Below are 686 nucleotides of genomic sequence, written 5' to 3' on the forward strand. Positions count from 1 at the left end.
AAAGTCTTCTTCTCATTCCTCATTGGAGAAAGAAGATTTGTTTTATATAACCAAATTGTAAATTACATTTCACTTTGTAGTTGCAATTTTACTGAATGGCAATTTTCACAAGTAGAAGGCTATACATCAATTGTATATGTTCTCACAGCTAAAGAAAAATTCTAATGACAATATTGTGTGTTTCATGAAATAACTGTAGACTGACATCCAAGCTCCTTATAGCATTTTTGCAATACCAAGCCATGAGATATTGTATTTTCTTAAAAATAGAATAAAAAAAACAGTTGCAGTTTTTTGAAGAGGTATGGGACTGGCATAGATGATTTTGTTGGAATTTAACAACTTGAATATCGATATAGTCCCACTATTGTCTTAAATACTTACATATTGGTTTGACAAAGTGTAACCTCATGAAGTCATACTCACCTTTGTTTCTTCTAGTCTTTTTTTTTTTATACTTGCATTGTATTACCATGCTAGCAGTAGATAGATGTACTAACACTACATGTTATCATGTATCAGTATTATAATGATGGTGATGGTAACAGTAGCATTGGCAGCATAACATTAATTATGGCTTTGTTCTCAATGATGACACCAGTTTCCTTTCTTTCTCCTTTGTATTATCACCATCATAATTGGCATTGAAGATAAGTGAGAAATGTATTGGGTTTTCAGACTTTTTG

The sequence above is a fragment of the Penaeus monodon genome, chromosome 29 (assembly GCF_015228065.2).
Source record: "Penaeus monodon isolate SGIC_2016 chromosome 29, NSTDA_Pmon_1, whole genome shotgun sequence".
NCBI lineage: Eukaryota > Metazoa > Arthropoda > Malacostraca > Decapoda > Penaeidae > Penaeus > Penaeus monodon.